Source organism: Camelus dromedarius, chromosome 34 (genome assembly GCF_036321535.1).
Source record: "Camelus dromedarius isolate mCamDro1 chromosome 34, mCamDro1.pat, whole genome shotgun sequence".
Lineage (NCBI taxonomy): Eukaryota > Metazoa > Chordata > Mammalia > Artiodactyla > Camelidae > Camelus > Camelus dromedarius.
Genome location: NC_087469.1, coordinates 15,704,039 through 15,724,704, shown reverse-complemented (window position 1 = coordinate 15,724,704; position 20,666 = coordinate 15,704,039).

The window sequence follows — 20,666 nt, the reverse complement described above, 5'->3', positions numbered from 1 at the left end:
TTATTTCCGTCTCTTTTTCCAGGGACTGAGTTCCTCCCTTAAACCACAGGCTGGAGTGGAGACACAGAGGAGAGGAGTGCCTGCTAACAGCTGTTTACCCGCCACGACTCCTCAGCGCTGCCCATTTCAGGGTCTCATTACTGTTGGCGGAGGCGCACTCCTACGCTGTCCTGAGCCTCCCTGGCAACCCGGCCCCGTGCAGGGCTTGTCACCAGTGACCTGAGCCAGAAGACAGCTCTGCTCAGTCTCACATTAGGGTGCCATGCTCCGTGTGCTGAACTGACCTTCGGCCCCCAACAGCTGGCTCACCAAGCGGGTGGATCTGGCTTTAGGTCTCCAAACACCTGTCAACTAATCCTTGAACTAGACCAATCTCAGTCATGCCCTGAAATTAGGCAGAGTAAAGGAATTCAGCACACAAAGTAGTAAGGGTGGTAAGGATATTTTTGGGTGTTTTGAAGAAATTTATTCATTTCTGTTAGGGGTTTGGGATACTGTGATAAGTTTTTGGACTCTGTGTTAAGGGCCTCTGTTGGAATTTACTTTTATTTTTGTGTCTGTAGCTTTCATTTGCACTCAGAGTGCCTCAGAATTAGCAATAAGTTTATTTTTAGCCAGGGTTGGGTATAGGAGACAGAAAATGGAGATCATGCTGTTAAATTAACCCTAAACTCAAGGGGGAGCAATTAATTATTATTTACATTTATTTAATGTAGTTGTTATTGATTCTTGAATCCTGAAGAAAGGCAAAAGTGTTCGAGCAATTTCATTCTATTCTTCACCAACTCTAATTGTTGAAAAGTTCATCTTTACTTAGTCGACATTAGCCTCCCTATAATTTCGACTCATTGGTCCTAGATCTGCTGGCTGAAATAACACACAGTAAATACACTACTAAGTCTCCAGAACAAGTCTTCAAGTATTTGATGATAAATCTCTGCTACTTTTAACATGATCTCTTTTTTTTTTTTTCCCTTTTCAAATGACTATTTCTTTTTCCTGCCACATTCCAGTCATTAATATCACCCAATTAAAACCTCAGGGATGAATATGAAGTAGGATCCTTTGTCTTGTGGGAAAACATCCATTGATTTTGCTTTTTCCCCATGCTTATGAGGTGACATAATGAGGCCAGCAGAGTAGAGGAAGATGCTGGCTGTAGGTAGAAACCTGCTCAGGAGGTGCAGGGAAAGGCTGTGTGGCTCCTACCTAATTGGAAAGCTGGGCTGCAGCCCTCTGCACTGTGTTAAAATAAGAATGGATCTGATGAATGGCAGTGCTGAATGTCCAATATGGCGCCTCCTGAACAAATTCCAAGTGTCAGGTTAATGTCCCAGTGGGTGGGGCTTTAAGAAGTAACAAGATATCCACACATAAAGGTCAGGATTGAAGCATCCAATCAGCCCTGAAGAAAGACACCAAGCAGAGCCTTGGGTTGGTAACACTAATGATGAAAATTATAATGGAATGCATAAGAGCCGACACATTTTGGGTCATTATGATGAGTTCACCACTGAACCAAGTTATTACACGTTCTGACCTCGCTAAGACTTTCAATATGACAACAATTCACATTTTACAAATAAGGATATTGACCCAGAGGTTAGTAAGTGGAAGGCATGGGATTCCATCCCAGTTTGTCTGACCCTCAGTCCCTTAATCTTAATACCTGCGCTCTACTGGTTTAGTCACTTTCTAGAGTTCAGAACATGTCCCTGCTGATAATAAGCGTGAAGCATTAGGTGCATCAACCAACGATGTTCAAAAGAAGGAAACCAAAGGGGAAACTCAGTTCAAAGAAGCAGGTCAGCACAGGCAGAGCTGAGATCTATGCAGATGCCCAAAACGTGCCACGTGGCACTTGGGAGCTCAGCCTGATCTGCTGCACAGAAAACTTGGAGCAGAGACACTTGGAATCCTGTCAGTGGCGGCAGGCCCACCAGGCACAGCCCGCATTTGATTCAAGCCCGAGACGTCTCAGGCAAATTACTTGCCCTCCACCCTGATCTCGATTGAATCAGAAGCCCAGAGAGCCTGGATCTGCAGCCAAAACACACCAGCAAGTAGAGGTGCAGGGATCCCGGCAGAAAGCACACCCGGGGAGCAGGGCAGGGGCTGACCTACACTGGAAAAGAGACATCTGGGGCCCGAGCATCTTGATCCTCTGCTTTCTTATCTTCTCCTGAAAATAACAGAACAGAGCCTGCATCGCGTTGCTTCTTTCTGTGTCACTGTTACCCTTGGGGGCATCCAGTTTTGCAGTTTTATTTAGGCATTTTTCACTTTCTTCTACAAATCTCATTTTTAAGCTCTTTGGTCAGGTCAGCAACTCTCCTCCCACGTTCCCTGTGAGATGAACACCGTCTCTTGCCAGGAACTCTTTGTTCAGGAAAGCCATGGTCCAGGAAAACAAATTCTGCTTTGACACCATCTACACAGCCAGCTGTTCCCTACTCAGATCTTACTTTCCCTGCCAACTTACAGCCTCCAATTGGAAACGGAGTTGGAAAAGCAAAACTTGTTATTCCTACTGTTTTCATTTTTAATCTTATATCCAGAACTTCAAAAATCATCACATCATCATATCAGCTTGGCTCTGATAACATCATTAGCCAGCAGAAAAGTACAAGTCAATGTGCTTGGTGTGTTTTGGAAAACATTCTATTTCTGGGTCTCCTTGCATATCTGTCTTTCCTTTCAGGCATCTGGCTCTCCCGAAGAAGAAAGTAATTGACTATTATAATTCTTCTCTTCCTTTTGGAAGATGTTGAAAGACACCATATTGTATATGATTTAAACCGTGCTGTGAAGGACAGGAAATTTCTTCCCAAAGATTTAACGTTGCCATACCCAGAAAAATCTTCATACTTGTTATACCCCATGAGACAGTTTTTCCTACTCAGGTGTGAGGTAGCAAGCAGGATGGAATTTGGATGGGCAGAGAGGGATGGGAGAAGAGAATCTAGGTTGATGAAATTGTAAATATAGCCATTAAGAGACAACACAGCTTGGTATGCTTGGGAGATTGTGAAAAATCTAGCCTTGCTGGCAGACTATGTGTTGAACAATAATCGGAAATGGACAACAGTAGGGGATGAGGGATCGGCTATAAAGTACACCCAGAGATGATTTTTCAGGCTTGCATGCTAGGTTGACGCGTCTGAACATTGCAGATAACTGAAGAATGAGTGTTCGGTAGCTAAGAAGTAGAGTTGCTTGATAGAATGACTGTTTCTGAAATATTTTGGGGGTTATATAGAGTTTAGCTTACAAGTCTAGGGGATGAATAGAGAGGGCTAGAAAGAGTCAGGAAGCCCCTTCTGCAAGACTTTGCATCTAGAATGGGACCTGGGTACGTGGTGGGTGTCAAGCGGGAGATGTAAGCTGGTGAGAGTGCGGATCAGTGTTGATCAGCTCATGGTGTCCGACGTGAAGAGAGACCAAGGGACCGGGGCGTGCTGCTTCTGTTTCCCCCAGGAGCTTTCCCTCTGTCTTCTCAATGGGAAGATGAAAACATATTAGAAATACTCACTGCAAACTCTAAGATGCTAAGTATGTTATCGAGTATTGAGGTCCTGTGTTCAGTTCAGTGCTGTAGTCATGCAAGCACTTTTCAAATGCCTCTTGGCAGGGACGAGATGTGTGATTGTCCCTGGAATTAGCATCTGACCTGTGCTCTGCTGACCCCCGCTGGCGTCATGACCGAGGGGGTCTCCAGATGCTTCTTGCCACCTCCTAAAACAAGGCATCCTGTGCACGCATTTGCACGTCAGTCCCCCTTAAAATGGATCTTTGCTTTAAACCATCATGTCTGAGGGCAAGGAACTTGGAGTTTTCCTGGGGTGTTTAATTCCCGAGAGATGATTCCAGGAACAATTTCTCGTTCTGGTTTATTAGCTCCTAGCACATCACAGCTGAACAAATGAACCGAAAGCTTCCAGAGCTTAGTAGGATTTACAAGCAATTACTGGAGTTGCGAAGGCAGCACGCGCTAGGAGAGAGCATCTCACAGAACGCGAGGTGCCGAAGGAGGTCCTGCGGGTGGTTCTTCTCAGGCAGGCGCACTCTCGGCGCGGGGGAGAGGGTGCAAAGGGCAGTGATTTGCACAGTCCTTTTCTCACCTCAGGCTTCTCACTCCCTCGAACTACCACCTGAAAATTGGATGCTTATTGTGTAATTTTTGACCCTTCAACTTATACCTAGAGGTTCCTAGAAATTCTAAAACAAAAGCGTTTGGAACTCATTTATTTTCCTGCATGCCAAATTCGAGCTCTATTTTGCTTCAGTTTTTTTTTTTTTAATTTTTATTTTTAAATGGGAAGCAGACTCTTCTTCCAAGAAAGCAGTGATATTAATCATTAGAAGCAAAGGTCCTGTGGTCAGTCACACCTAAGGTCTAATTATTGTCTCCGTCAGCTTTCTCCAGGCAGACCTCTGAGATGTTGCTGGTTCGGTTCCAGACCACCACAGTAGAGCCAATTTTTTTGGTTTCTCAATGCATATAAAAGTTATGTTTACACTACACTGCAGTCTATTAAGTATGTAAAAGCATCTGTATGTCTTAAAAAAACAATGTACATACACCTTACTTAAAAAAATACTCTTTGTTAAAAAATGCAAACCACCATCTGAGCCTTCAGAGAGCCCTAATCTTTTTGCGCGTGGAGTTTCTTTCCTGGATGTCAATGACTGCTGACTGATCGGGGTGATGGCTGCTGAAAGTTAGGGTCACTGTGGCAGTTTCTTAAAATAAGACAACAATGAAGTTTGCTGCACTGATTGACGCTTCCTTTCACATGAACACTTACATGGGGTTGTCGGGTTATTAACTGGTCTAATTTCAATAGCGTTGTGTCTCAGGGAAGAGGATGATCACAGATCACCGTAACACATATAGTCATAATGAAAAATATTATGAGAATTATTAAAATGTGACATGGAGATATGAAGTGAGCAAATGCTGTTGGAAAAATGGCTCCAAAAGACTTGCTCAATGCATGGTTGCTGTTTAAAAAAAAAAAAAAAAAGCAATATCTGAAAAGAGTCATGAAATAAAGCACAATAAAATAAGGTATGCCTGTAACTGGGGAGTCCTAAGTAAATAAAAGTATTAACCTCAATTTTCCCATCTGTAAAATGGTAATGATAACTTGCTATACTTTTTTGAGAATTAAATGAGATGATATATGTAAATCACCAAGCAAATTTAAACATAAGATTTGGTAGATTTACCCACATAAGCAATATTGGATATTTGTGGTTTTCCCTATTTTAGGGGCTGAACTTATAAAACTTTTCCATATAGGAAAATCCAGAATGTGAGTTCTCTGAGCCAAAAGGATATGAAAATTGAAAAACAGAAGAAAAGCTGAGGGTTCAAATCCACCCATCTATCAAGTTACTTCTTTCAGGGGGCGGATCACGGGAGGGAGCAAAGAGACAAGAAGTAGCCCAAAGAAGGGAACATCAGGAGTGAGGGATAAGCCCCATCTCAAAAACAATGTATAGACATTGTTAGAAGATCTTCACTTTCATTACACATTTTTTTTATGTGATGTCCGTTGTAAGCATTATTTATTTTTTAATAAATAATAGACTAATTTTTAATAATTTATTTTATTTATTTTTGTTTGTTTTTTGTTTTTGTTTTGGAGGGGAGGTCACTAAGCTTATTTATTTACTTATTTATTTTAATGGAGGCACTGGGGATTGAACCCAGGACCTCGTGCATGCTAAGCATGTGCTCTACTGCTGAGCTATACCCCGCCCCCCTCCATAAGCACTATTTCTAATGGAAAAATTCCAACATGGGGATTATTTCTGTAGCTATTTCCCAACTACTGGCCATTTAATTTTTTCAGTGTTTTGCTATGATAAATAACTCTTTGGTAAATATCTTTAAATATAAATCTTTGTCTGAATTTCTGATCATTTCATCAGAATAAATTTATATAAGTGAGATTACTAAATCAAACACTGATTTTATGATTCTCATTACATTTTGCCACATATGAAGAAAATGTGTTACATTCTCAATAGCAGTAAATAAAGTTGCTGGTCTCATGAGCTCCTGGTTGGAACTAAATATTATTCTTTTAAAAGCACTATTATTTTGTTTGAAACAAGCAGGTATCTTATTGTCATTTAAATCTGTATTTGGACACTTGCACCCCAATGTTCATAGCAACACTATTTACAATAGCCAAGACATGGAAACAGCCTAAATGTGCATCGACAGATGACTGGATAACGAAGCTGTGGTATATTTATACAATGGAATACTACTCAGCCATAAAAACCAACAACATAATGCTATTTGCAGCAACCTGGATGTTCCTGGAGAATGTCATTCTAAGTGAAATAAGCCAGAAAGAGAAAGAAAAATACCATATGAGATTGCTTATATGTGGAATTTAAAAAAAAAAGAACATAAATACAAAACAGAAACAGACTCATACATATAGAATACAAACTTGTGGTTGCCAAGGGGGCAGGGGTGGGAAGGGACAGACTGGGATTTCAAAATGTAGAATAGATAAACAAGATTATACTGCATAGCACAGGGAAATATATACAAGATCCTGTGGTAGCTCACAGCAAAAAAAAAGTGACAATGAATATATGTATGTTCATGTATAACTGAAAAATTGTGCCCTACACTGGAATTTGACACAACATTGTAAAATGACTATAACTCAATAAAAAAAGTAAAAAAAAATCTGTATTTGATTCAGTAAAATGTTCTTATGTTTAATAGCCATGAGCAATTTACATTTGTTATAAATACCTGTCCACGCCCTTTGCCCACATTTTTGAGTACTGGAATTTTAGTGTGTTTCTTAACAGTTTGCAAGAGTTCTGAATGTATCAAGTAGAATTTTGACAAGCGGAAAAATTAGGAAGAAGCAGTGATATCGTGTTTGCTGCAATTGTAAATTTTAGATATCAGAAATTCTATGAGCAGAAATATAGGAGGTCTCAAGTCATGTACGATTGTAGCAGGCAGTTCGGTTGGAGACACATCCACATGAGGATGTACCGAGGATTGGGGGTTTTGAAATCTTGGAACTATAGTTTGGACCTTTTAAAATGCCACATTAAGAAATGGAGGCTTTGTGTAATGATTAGTGTTTTTTAGTGCTTCTTATGTGACCCGAGTAGGTGTTTTATAACTCTGGGCCCCACCCTGGACCAATTAAATCAGAATCTCTAGGCTTGCATTGGTGAACCAAGAACAAACCCTCTGAGAGATGTTGTGGTTTTGAAAACCAAATTTACCTAATGGCAGTGGTAGGAAGGAAGGAAAAGAGAAGACAATGAAAAAGAGGAGGAAGCAAGGGAGGGGAGGGAAGGAGTAAAACACCGGAACGGAGTAGACCAGAACAGAACAGAGCGGAACAGAGACCAGAGGCCACTGAAAGAAGGAGAAATGGTTAGATGGCTGCAGTAGCTCAGGAAGGGGACAACAGGAGCTGCTCTAGGGTGACGGCCGTGAGAGGACATGGAGGGAGGAGACAGAAGAAGTAATGTTCTCAAGCTTCTAATGTAGCCATAAGCTGAGTGAGATGAAGGTAGGAGTCAAGCCTGAGGTTTGAGGATGAGGAAGTGTAAAAATGAGCAGTTAGAAGGGCTTCCATGGGGAGCTAAGAAGTGCATACAGTGGTTTTCAGGCAACAGTGAAAGCTAAAATAAAAATGGAGGCAAAGGAGAAGGAAAAAGTGTCAGGTAACAGATGGATGTAGCATCCAGCACAAGGTCCAGTGCACAGAAAGTGCTTCACACATTGTTGTTCAAAGAATAAAGGAAAGGGATGCTGAGGATAGAGTCTTTTCCAGGGTCCCTTTCAACAAGCAGAAGGAAAAAGGCACAGCACCGGAGATAAAAAATGGAATGATCAGAGGACACAAATACAGTGATTTACGTTTCAACGAGACTGTGGGGGATGGAGAACTGAGACAGAGGAAGTTAAAGAGGGGCAACCAATCATATTTTATTAGGACAGCAGCTCTCCTCTGAAAGCAGGCTACACGTATTTATAAATGGTTGAGGAAACAGTGAGAAATCCGGGGTTAAGTGAGTATAAACTATTCCTGGTAAGAAGAACTTACACTGGCAAGACGGCTTGCATGTGCTGCTGTTTTGTTTGGGAGTTTATTATTATTAATTTTTAAATTTTTCTGAAGTGTAATCAGTTTACAATGTTGTGTTCATTTCTGGTGTACGGCACAGTGATTCAGTTATACACATATATATTCCTTTTCATATTCTTTTTCATCATCGGCTATTACAAGGTATTGAATATTGGCTATCTAGTAAGGACTTCTTTAATCACAATAAAAAATCTTTGAAGATGTTTAAATAATCTAGTGAGATTATCCGATTTATGTTAAAATGTGCTGGGAGGGGGGCAGTGGCTGCTGTGTGAAAATGTTTGGGGAAAGACAAAAGTAGAAGTGAAGACTGAGACAAATGAAGAGAATCTATCTATATATATATAATCTGGAGATAAAACAGTCCCATATGCTGATGGCTAAATGTAGGGGGCGATCAAGAAAAGAACCAAAGACTTCCAGTTCTCTGGCATGAGCCCACGGGTGGAGAGCAGTGACAATTTCTGAGACGCAGAAGACTTTCAGACAGGAAACCATCTAAATAGAAGAGGTGAGAACACTGATTCCAATTTTAAGACTTAACTCAGTCTCTCTCCTCTGGTTTGAAAGGAGGAACTAAAATGTCCACGTTATTGGTTAGACTTCCTTAATGGAAAGTAACAGAAGCAGACCAGGACAGCTTAGGCAAAGGTGATGAGTGGGGAAAACTCCTGGGGACTCACAGAATCAAGGAGAATCTCCAACCAGGCTTGGAGACAAGTAGAAACTGAGGTACTAGAGGCAGAAACTACAAGTGACTGATTTGAGCCACTTCCTTCCGGAATAAAATGGAGTGACGATCATTTTCAGTGTTTTTGAATCTCTGCGCAAGAGACTGTGCCCAGGAAAGGAGTGTCTGCCTGGCTTAGTTTGTATCACGTGTTCACCCCTTGCGCCAGACGGTAATCAAGGGGAAAAAGTAAATTTCTCACATGAAGCGCAGGGAGCAGTCATTGGGCAGCCAGACCCACACCCGACACGTGCACAGGAAGCTGCCGAGAGGAGAGACCGAAAGCCGAAACAGCCAGTGGTCCAGCAGTCATCAGGCCCCCACCCAGCCGCTTGGAAAACCCCGAGATGAGGAGGGGGGTTGGGAGTACAGCTGTCTCTGAATTGTACTCAGGAGGGTGACAGGTACAGGCACCAAGGATGCCAAGGGGAAGGGCCCTTTTCCACAAACCACATCACTCCCCTCAGCCCCGGATACAAAAATAGCATAATTACTAGCATTTTTAGCAGACATATTTAATTGCCTTTTTTGGTGGGCATTTGGTGACCCAGGCAAATTAGTGAACCTGGGTCCTCTTCACTACACTGGGCTGATTTAGCTAATGATCTGTTAATGAGTTCTTAATCACTTATTCAAATTGGGAGGGTTGGGTGACTGAGCAGGTGCTCAACCTGGAGGAAGAATCTATTGCAATAAAACCTTCCAATTTCTCCTTCCCTGGGAGGAAGCTCCCTGCTCCCTCTTCACTTTCCCTGTATGTATGTGGGTGTTTTTTGTTTTTTTTTTTTTTCCTTCCACTTTCTGGCAGGCTCGTGAACAAACATGGCCCTTGATGTGTCCTGAAGTGCTGCTAAGCCAGGGTCTGCTAGTCTTGAATGCTGCATCTCGGTTGCTGGTGCAGTTGTGAACTGTAGGAAAGCAGCAGTTTGGCTTCAGCAATTGGAAAACCATTGAGCTTCGGAAAAGTAATAATTGATTGATCTGTTTGTAACTCTGGCACCCACAAGCTGTAAAATTCCAAACAACCGTATGGAATCATATGATTTATGAAAATATTTCACAGGCACAATCTCATTGTATCAGAAACAGCAACCACGTAAGATGAAGTGATGGGATATTTTCCAGATGATACGATGTGGGCTGAGGGAGTTTGAGAAATATTTCCAAGGTCTCTTAACTTGACAGTAACGGAACTGGATTTTAATCCAGGTGTGACTGACTCCAAATCCTATTTGCTGAACCGTTTTGCCTCTCCTAGAATCTGAAGTAAACATTTTAAAAGATATGGAATTGACATCATGTCCTTCATGCATGAAACATGCATTTTGCTTTTATATGAGGGTTGTTAAACCACAGACAAGAGAAAACCTCCTTCAGAAACACACAGGGGATTGGTTAAAATTCCTGATCTCCATTCTGGGTCAGAATCTCTAACAGTAGGTCCCATAAATGTGTATGTTATACATTCTCCAAGCAGTGTTTATACACGCCGGGAATTTTAGTCTCTCACTGATTGCTGCGCCCATTATCATGTTCAACATGTTTAATAAAATTAATGACTTAGAAGCATAACCTTAGAAAATGAAATAGAAAAGACTTTTTGAGGTGGGTACACGTATCGGGGTCATGATATCTGACAAACTCCTATTAAGAAATAGGAAAGAAACACTAAAATGTAGATATAAGCCTATATTCATTACAGTGAAGTGTAATATTGGAAATAGTTATGCTCATCCTGGCTCAAGAGGAAAAAAAAGTTTAAATTATATGTAGTACCCTTTCTCTGTGAATACCAGGAAAAACCTAATAATGTTTAAAATGGTTTGTGGAAGAACTTTAAACTAAAAACATATTTTGGGACTTGCAGAAATAAAATTCATCTCTAAGAGTTCCTTCAAGTAAGAACGTTTGACTGTAAGTTGAAATACCAAGGTTCAAATCCCAGCCCTGATGACTAATTTTATAAACATGGGAGAGAGTCTTAACCTCTATTTTCTTGGTTTCCGTTTTCTCATAGCTGTAAAATGACCTAAGTTGTGAGGATGAAATGAAACAATGGCTGTGACAGCCGTGTGGTTTGGAAAAACACTGTATGCATGTTAGGTATTACGAGTATCTGAAAAATTTCCATACAACGTTTTATTCATTTTATTCCCTCCTGGTTCTGGATTAATAAGGCATCACCGTGTTCTGTTTACTAGCCAGCACAGGCCTACAGGACTTACATATTACATAAATATAAATATGAGTCCAGTGAAATGACTCACCAGAAAATTCTTGCTCCTGGCCTTTGTTTTTAGTTAAAATGTGTGGCCTCGGGCAGAACTCCCCTTACTGATTATAAGCTTTCTTATCCCAAGAACGGGATTGGGAGTCCCTACTGGATGTGTATCAAAATGCATGTCATAAGAACAGTGGAGGAGGTCTGGGGAAAATGAACTGTTTGGGCACCCCTATTCTCCAGACGTGAATTAATATTATTATAAGACATGGAAAATGTTTTCCTTGAAATGGCTGATCATCAAAGCTAGTAGGTGAGCCAGACAACTTGTGTGCTCACTTTTTTTATCACTGAACCTAGAAATTCTAAACCAATCATTCCACTGACAAATTCTATGGAAGATTTTAAGAGTTGGGTTAATTTAGGGGAACGATAAGAATTGATATTTTTGTTCTTACTGTTTCTTTGCTTTTCTCCTTTGTTTTGTGGTGTGTGTTCTTGATTCAATATTTCTTAAAATTAATAGTCTGAGAGGCATCTAAGGTAAATTGAGCAATATTTTTTAAACATTTTTTTCCTATTGAGTCATATTTTCTCATTTTCTAGAGAAAAGGGAATGTTTGAGGCTTACTGACCAGCAGGGTTTAAAAAGAAATAGAAGCAGAAAATTTTAAAGCCAAGGGGGAAATGCATAAATGTGTCACTCCCACAAAATGTATGTTATTTTCTTTAACTCCTTGTTGGCAAGTGAAATTTCAGGGAGCCAGAGATCCACATTGTCTAACACATACTAGTCCACACCGGCTTGTCTGATATACATTTTATAAATTTACTTACTTCATGGTTTAAGGTACCAACTCATTGTGTTTTCTTTTTCTTCCAAAAGCAGAAGGGAAATTTTATTTTATTCTATAATCATATTATCCAATAATTCTCACATGAAATCATTTTGAAAGCCTTTTTAATATGCTACCAGTTTGAGTATTTTATCCCAGTCAAGGAATTAAAAATTGCTTTTAAATTTCTTTTCAGGATCATTGATTCCTGTTAGAGAAACAAGACCCAGAATTCAGAACCGTTAACCAAAACTCCCAAACCAACCATATTTTAAGGCATGTCTAAGGACCTGGTTAGGGGACATTCAGTTTTCCTCTGTGTTAGACAATTCTGCCAGTTCCCCGTCTTTCAAAGGTAAATGCATTTGTTATATTTATCTGAGAAAGGGATGTGGAGAAATAAATGAAAGTTATTAAAGAAAGGGAGATGGATGGCAATTGAGACAGCCATTTGTTTTGCCACAACCAAATTTATTTCCAGAAAAAAAAGCCCTTATCAATTTCTAGGGGACGGTCTGTTCTGTCGTGGTGGATGCAGCGTTAATGTTCTTTACGGCTCTCTCGGAGCCAGTGCAGTGACACCAATCTAAATAAAAGGAGAAGGGAAGGCTTAATCACGCCTGTCACTGACCAGTTATTAACATTTCCCAACAAGGGCATTAGAGGAAAAATTCAGAGAGGTCAATTTGTTTTTCAAGAGTGGAGCGAGAAGAGAGAAAACTGACTTGAAAGCAAAGTGCTTACGACAAGAGCAGGTACGTGAAGTCCACTCCACGTGGGCCAGGCTTTATCAAGCAATTTCTATAATAGAATCATCATCATGCAAGAAGTTCACTGTCTTACTTGAGAAAACTGCTAGGGAAAAAAATTAACTCAGCAAACATTTGTCAACGCAGTTTGGAAAGACATATACAAGATACAAAGGAGAGATTGATTAACCCTTCCCAGAAAACTAGAGCCAGGGAAAGGCTTGAGTTAGAAACTCGGCTGTGGGAGACAAAACATCTGACACAAGAGGGGGGGAGGGAAGCTCTGGGCAAAGAGCATACGTGAGCAAAGGCTTGGAACTGAAAGGCACCCTGGAAAATTCTAGAAAACGTGGTTCCATACTGATGGAGCATAATGTTCCTGGGTGGGGAACAGAAAGAAAAGATTTAGGAGACAAGCAGGACCCTATGAAACAGAAACTTATGTTGGAAAGCTACTGATGGGTATTTTGAAGAATAGTTATATGATCAAGTCATATTATACAAAGATTGTTCAGGCAGCTTTGCAGAGATTGGGTTAAAAGGGGTCAAGAGTAGAGACATGGAGATGAGTTAGGAAAATATGGTAAAATCTACAAGTAAGAGATATGGTGCTTGTAAATTAAGGCAGAGGTGAAATCAAGGATTGAAACGATTATACAGGTAGGAGAAATTTTTTTTTTTTTTTAGGATTTCTAGGTCTCAGTATTGTTTTTTTATTTATTTTTATTTTTTATTTTTTAACATTTTTTATTGATTTATAATCATTTTACAATGTTGTGTCAAATTCCAGTGTTCAGCACAATTTTTCAGTCATTCATGGACATATACACACTCATTGTCACATTTTTTTCTCTGTGAGTTATCATAACATTTTGTGTATATTTCCCTGTGCTATACAGTGTAATCTTGTTTATCTATTCTACAATTTTGAAATCCCAGTCTATCCCTTCCCACCCTCCACCCCCCTGGTAACCACAAGTCTCAGTATTGTTTTGATATAGAATAGGTATTTAACTGGATGTAGACCTGATAGCCACCTATTTTAAAGTGACCAGTGAGTCCAAATCTACTATGCCTAGTGTATGCTTTTCTGGCCGTCTGTCCTCCGCTGTCCTGTCATCATATAATCACATGACCTTCGTCCTTACACAGCCTCCAATTTTCAAACCATTGTGCTCTACCCCCAGCACTGCCAGTCCTGCTGTATGTGTGGTATACGTATGTAAATAGTATGTTTTTTATTTATACAACGTTCACTCTGAAATCTATCTGCAATGTAGACGTCATGGGTTTAGTTCATTTTGGCATCATTTATGCACTTGTTCTTATGCTTAACTGAAGTGGTAGATAATTGTTTTCTCACATCTGTTTTAACTCCAGATAAAGAAGTACACGTTCTATCGTTCTGATTCCCTATGGCTTCTTACTGCTTCTCCTGGTAAAAGTAAACTGTCTCCTTTGAGGTTTCTGCTCTTGGACTATACCATTCTCTAAATACTATTATCTACTGGACCTTCAATTTGTTCCTCTTGAGTCATTAGTCTGTCCCATGAATTTTCACTCACTACATATTCCATTTCATTCTCTTTATATCCAACTGAAACTTTGTCAAAATTCTAACATCAACTTCCATTACTTCAGATTCCACAAGGATGATTTATTGAATATTTTGGTTCACTTCCTTAGCCTCTTTATCTCTAAATGACCTTCTCTGATCCATTCAAGTATATTCCTTGAACTTGGTTATATGGTAGACTGCTCCACATTCCAAAATCCTGAAGTCAACCATCCCCTTCTCTAAATAAAACTTTTTATCTTCCATCTTGCTTATCAAATTATTCCTACTTTAACCTTATAGTCACCTCCAGTCCATTCTTCTTATCTTTGGAATCCAGACTCCATTATTTAAATAACACTGCCTATAAATCTTAAATTCATTTTACCCTTAGTGTTTTGCCTCGTCCCTCTTTCAAACCCCCAATACTGAAAGAACCCAAACAAATGTGTCCTCCATACCTGCACCTGAGTTGCTGAGCACAGATTAAACACACACGCACCTGCGCGTACACGCACGTGCACACACACACACACACGGAGACGACTTGGTTCCACTACAACTCCAAGGTCTTCAAACTATGATGAGTTAACTACATTGACTGCAAGTCTACTCTTTCTCTCTTCAAATCTTTCTCTCACTCCCCAAGTATTTCTACTCTTGTTTCAAAGAGAAAATAGAAGCCATCGGACAGGAACTCTTTCTTATTTTTCTTCCAAGACATAAAAATCTTCCATCATCTGCACCCTTCCTTGCTTCCTCTCCTATTACAGTGAAAACCTTGTCTAAATTTCTGCAAAGTGTGCCTTCTTTCATTCCTTCTGACCTTCTGAAGAACTTAACACTATTTTTAATCCTTCTTTCTGTAGCGGCATCCTCCTGCATTAGATTTTTCCACCAACATTTAATTCAGCTGAATTTACTCTAAACAACTAGAAACAAAACAATGCACGACAACCCACAGATGGGAGAAAATATTTACAAATCATATTTCAGATAAGGACCTAGTAGCCGGAATACACAAAGAATGCTTATAATTTAATAATAAAGTGTAACTCAATTGAAAATGAGCCAAAGATCTGAATAGACTTTTTTTTAAAAGGAAGATATAAAAATAGCCAATAAACAAGTGAAAAAAATGGTGAACATAATTCACCATCAGGGAAATGCAAATCAAAACCATCATGAAACACCACTGTACCCTTCTTTTACAGTCAGAAAGACAGACTGTAAGTAAAAAGTGTCGTTAGGGTTTGGAAAAATTGGAACCCTTATATACTCCCAGTAGAAATGTAAATCTTTGGAAAACAGTCTGGCAGGTTCTCAAAATATTAAACTTAAATTTATCACATTATGTAAGTTTCATTTGTAAAACATTATATTTCCATTTCTGTATACCTACAGCATTCTCACCAGGAAGGATTTAGTTTCCATCCATCACCATATGGTTAACCTCTTTTGCCCATTTTGCCCTCCCTCCCCTCTAGTAACCACAGCTTTATCCTCTGTATCTCTGTGTTTGTTTTTATTCAGTTTGGTTCCTTCATTTATGTTTTAAAAATTTGTATGCATATTTGTTATATTCCATATACAGTGAAGTCATACAGTATTTATCTTTCTCCATCTGACTTATTTCACTTAGCAAAATACCATTAAGACCATCCATGCTGTTACAATGGCAAGGTGTCATCTTTTTTATTGCTGAGTAGTATTCCATTGTGTGTATACATATATATATATGTATGTATGTACACACAATAGAATATATATGTACTGCATCTTAATCATTCATTCGTTGATGGGCACTTAGGTGGTTTCTATACTTTGACTATTGTAAGTAATACTGCAATGAACATGAGGATGCACATTTCTTTTCAAATTAGTGTTTCCATATTATTTAGATGAAATATATAATATTGTAAACCAATGTTACCTCAATTTAAAAAATAAAAGATTAAATTTAGAATTGCCATTATGACCCAGTAATTCTACTTCTAGGTATATATCCAGGAGAGCTGAAAACATGTCCACACAAAAACGTATACATGAATGTTCACATAGGAATTATTCATAATATCCCAAAAGTGAAGGCAATCCAAACAACCAGCTGATGGACAGATAAATCAAACATGGCACATCACTATAGTTCAAGATTTTAAACATAAAGGAATTAGAAGGGATGATGTGGCATATACTACAACATGGGTGAACCTTGAAACCTCATGCTAAGTAATGTAAGTCAGTCAGAAAAGACCATATATTGTATGCCTATTTAGATGTAAAGTCTGGAATAGGCAAATCTATTGAGGAAGAGAAACAGAACAGCGAGTATTCGCCTAGAGCCGGGAGTTTGGTGAGAAACAAGAAGTGACTATTAACGATGACTAAGTTTTCCTTTTGGGGGCTGATGAAAATGTTCTCAATTTGATTGTCGTGATGGTTGCACAACTGTGGAAATACTAAAAATCACTGTATTGCACACTTTAAATGGACGAATTATGTTACATGAATTGTATCTCAAAAAAACTGTTAAAAAAAAACCTCGGGAATCTGATTTTTATGAGAATGCAGTTTTATGAAAGCATGAATAAGAGGTGCTCAATCCAGCCTGGAGACCCAGGGTTTCAGTGCAGACTTCCTCCTAGCAACAATACTTGAGTTTTAAAGGAGTCATCTGGCCAGCCAGAGTGTGTGTGTGTGTGTGTGTATGCATGTGCATGTGAGTGCATAGTATAAAGAAAGAGAGGAGAGGAGAGGAGAGAGAGAGGGAGAGAGAGATCACGTTGTGGTGGGATATTCTACAGAAAAACTGCATATAATTAAGAGGTAGCATGAACAGATATAAAGCTTTGAACAGTAAGTAAAGGTCATAATACAGAAAGCCTCTGAACGCCAGGTTAATGTGTTCAAACTTAATTCTACGTCCACTGTAAAACTGTAGATGGGATTTTGGTAAAAGACATATCATGAGGTCTGTATCCTACTTCTGAGTTGTGGTAGATGGGTTCTTTGAGAGAAGGAGAAGCAGGGTGGGAAAGCTAAGAATGAAGGCAGTGAGGACAGGTAAGGCACCACCACAGTTACACAGGCAAGAAATAATGACAGCGGGACACGGACCAAGGAAAGCCACGGAGAAGAGCAGCAAAGGAGGGAGGAGACTCAACAAACCTTGAGGAGGTTTCATGTTTCATCTGGTGGGTTTGTGATATAACTTCCAAGGGGAAGGTGGGAACGGAGAGGAATCAAGGATCAGGCCCAGGTTTCCAGTAGAATGAGCCAGTTGTCTTTGAACTAACGAGTGATCTAGAAAACACAGAAAGAAGGCTGAGTTTAGGGAAAGCTGCAAGCGTTTTGGTCTTGAAGACCAGGTATGTGTCTTTTTCCGTCCAGCAGATCCAACATGAAACACAGTGCGAATCAGATAGCTGAATGGACACATTGCAGTAGAACTAGATTCCCAAATCAGGTATCTGGGTTCTCAAGCTTCCACTGAGCCGATTCCCCCAAAACCCCCCAAAAAATGGCCAGCATTTGGAACAAATGCAGAAAGTAGTAGTTAAGCGTTCCTCTGGTTTCTAAGCCTGCCTGGTGTTCTATAAAATGAGGTACTTGCCAAAGTTCATGGTGACAGAATTGTGGAGGAAAGGATGTTATTGGGGTGGAAAAACAGGCAGGCTTTGCAGAATTTTGATTTAGAGCCTCGGCTGTAAATGCCAGTTGTTCCACTAACTTCATTTTGCTAATGCAAGAACAGCGTTTGCAGTAATAACATATTTCAGTGTGAATGTCTTTTTAATAATCCTTAATTTGAGTCCTCATTCCCTTGATAGCCACTTTGAAGAGACAACTGCATTCCAAAAGTAACACTGCATGAGCGCATTTGAGGGAAGACTAACCATATGCGCACACACACACACAATCAGAAAGATGTTACATATATTTTAACACATTATCATATTTCTTAAATGTCATCAAAGGAAGACCCCGAGCCCTTTAATAAGCAGTCACTCAGAATTTCACAGGCATCAGCAATTAACAACCCATACCTTATCGTCTGTCAGCATCTGAGCAGGACAGAGATAGAAGGCAAGGATGCTGTGATGAAAAGAGCAATAATAGAGAAAGACAAAAGAGGTGGGTAGAGAAAAAAGCACAGCTCATAGTGTAACCACAGAAGCCAGGGCAAGCTTGCAGCAGTGGGGACAGCTGAATATATTTTATCATGGAATCCGATATAATTTAGCCACATTTTTTTTTTTAAGCCAGTGGAGAGAGGCAACAAGCTAAGTCAGGATCAATGAGTTGACATTGATGGGTCCAGAGTAACAAAACTGCCAAGAAAACATAAATGCCAACAAAGAAATATGTGTGTGCCCTCACCTTTCCCCTCCCGAGCCCTCGGTAGAACAAATTTATTTTTGTGTTATTGAAAATTGCTCACACTAGCACCCCCACACTCCTCATCCATCCCCAACTGTCTTCCATTCTTCCCACCTGCAGTAATTCTTAACTCTTGCTCTGAGAACAGTGTCATGAGACTAGCCTTGAAATTCGGGCCAGGAGGCTCAGAGAAGCTTGGTCACCGTGAAAGAAATGTCAGCAATGCTGTGTGTTTACACAACGCTCTTTACCTGCCACGTGGGAAGAACTAATTACTTAAAGATAAACAGAATGTAAGTATTTATTATTCTTCAATCTCTTACCTCCCCAGCCACATAAAGTCTCCTTCTTGTTAGAGCTTTTTGTTTGTTGACCACCTTGTGTTCCCTTTTTATGCCACTTACATCCTTAAACAATAACATTTGTAAGTACTTTTTGTTGTCTGTTTCCTTGACTGTGAGTCCCATGAGACTAGGGGATGTCTTTGTTCACTGATCCCTTCTCCTAGTCCAATGGACATTTAGCTAACATGTGTTTAGGGGTGGTAGGGGGAAGGTACAGATGGAAGAGGAAAAAAGGAGAAAGAGGAAACAGGAAAGAAAAGAAGAAATGTCAGCTCTTGGTTACTCATGATCAGATACACAGCTAAGCATGGCTCAGGCATTTTGGCTCTATACATTTAATAAGATTTGGGTCACATGGCCCCACCAGATCTTTACTCATACAAGAGAAGTAACAATTTATGATCTAGGTCCTACTTGCCCCAGTATATGCCAGCTCCTTGCCTGTTTCTGTACCTATTATGGTGGACAAAGAAGGGAAGACCAGCTCCATAGTCTATGGAATTTCCATCTTAAGGCCCAGAAATTTTTTAAAAAGCATAGCAGAGTGATCTAAGGAAAGAAAAAATAGTAAGTATGATTTTATGTGACCACAGTTCTCTATCCCTTGATTAGACAGTTCCATCATTTACAGACCAGTCCAAAAGGAGCCCCATTCATAAGAAGCGGTCTCTAACATCACAAAACATTACCTACAAGTAACAAAATAGTTGTTTCTCTAGTGATACTATGAGTACAAAAACAAACAAAAAAACACAAAAACTTTAGGGTGGCCCCTAAAGGTAACTGTCTCTTTTGAATTTTCCAAAGGACATAAGTTCTACACCATGGAACAGAACTTTCTGTAGTGACGAAGATGTGAAGTTTATCCCCATCTGTGCCATCTCCAATATGGAGCCCATGGCTATTCAGTACTTGAAATTTGGCTGATGTGACTAAAAAATTAAATTTTTTATTTCATTTAACTTTATTTACATTCAAATTTAAATAGCTACATATGGTTAGTGGTTACTGTTGGACAACTCAAGATAACATCAGAACAACTTGGCTAATGAGGAAGGCTGGCTTCAGCCTCCTACTCGTTGACTTTCTGTTTCCAAAAACAGTCTGAGTGGGCATTTCTAGTAATATCTGACTGCACTTTAACTGGTAAGCCAATAAGTACAGATGTATTAAAGTCTGTGAGTAAATCTTCATCGTGTCTTTTTACAACCTAGCTTGAAATAGTCCTCTCTGGAGTCACCTCTTTGGTTTACACAATAAAGAATGGGGGCATTTTCTTCAAATAATAATGCACATGCCTTGTGAGGAAGGAAACATGTCACTGTATGATCTGCAGGTGGAGGTGGTACCAAATGTGGAAGACAGTCACGGGCAGGAAGTCTCACTGGAAATTTGGGAGGTTCAGAGCAAGAGAAGTAGGATGGTTCATTCACATTCTGAATCCTGCAAACCAGGAGATGGGAGTGCAGCGGCGGGTTATCCTCAGAGGGCTCAGCTGGGAGGGCACCAGTCTATACACCAGTGGACCTTAGTCTGAACACCACCACTAGCACTGTACACTGTCAACTTCTGTCCTGGGTCTGGTGTATGGGAATACATTTTCACAAGATAACTGTCCCTAAGAGAGCAAGAAACCTTAGGAATTATCAGAAGATTTTAGTTACCAATGTTTCTTCTTTCTCTCTCTCTTCCCTCCCCTTC